Source organism: Mastomys coucha, chromosome X, assembly GCF_008632895.1.
Source record: "Mastomys coucha isolate ucsf_1 chromosome X, UCSF_Mcou_1, whole genome shotgun sequence".
NCBI lineage: Eukaryota > Metazoa > Chordata > Mammalia > Rodentia > Muridae > Mastomys > Mastomys coucha.
Genome location: NC_045030.1, coordinates 8,117,703 through 8,118,235, shown reverse-complemented (window position 1 = coordinate 8,118,235; position 533 = coordinate 8,117,703).

Here is a 533-nt window from a genome sequence, read left to right as displayed (position 1 = left end):
ATTCTAAGCATTCACGTACCCCACCCACCCCAAAGTTCCTAAATAGCAGATTGAGAGCAAACGTTCATAGTAAGATGTTCCTAATGACTTGTCCACAGGAAAAGACATTAGCAAAAAGACTGCTCACAATCAGGAGATATGTAAAATGTGAAAAAGAGGTTCAAGTATCAGCTAGGATGGCAGGTTTGGAACATGGCACTGGCCTCAAGGATTTGGAGGAACCTGAAAGCAGCTGCCCCATATTGAATAAGTATTAGAACCATGCCAATTAAGAAGAGGTTCTTGTTTATGAGGGGGAGATAATATATTTAATACAGGACAGCTCAAGACAAGCAAGTGGGATTACAGAGAATGACCAAGCTCTTGCTTGCCCTGGAAAGGTGCTGGCCCCGCCCCAGAGTCACTTGTGTATACTCTTGGACCACAATAGTAGCCATTCCCCTCTGTTCTCTTGGTCTCTGCCTAAAGAAAATTTGAACCTTCCGTGCCCTTGGAATTTTTTTCCTTTTTTCATTTTTTTCTATGGCTACATC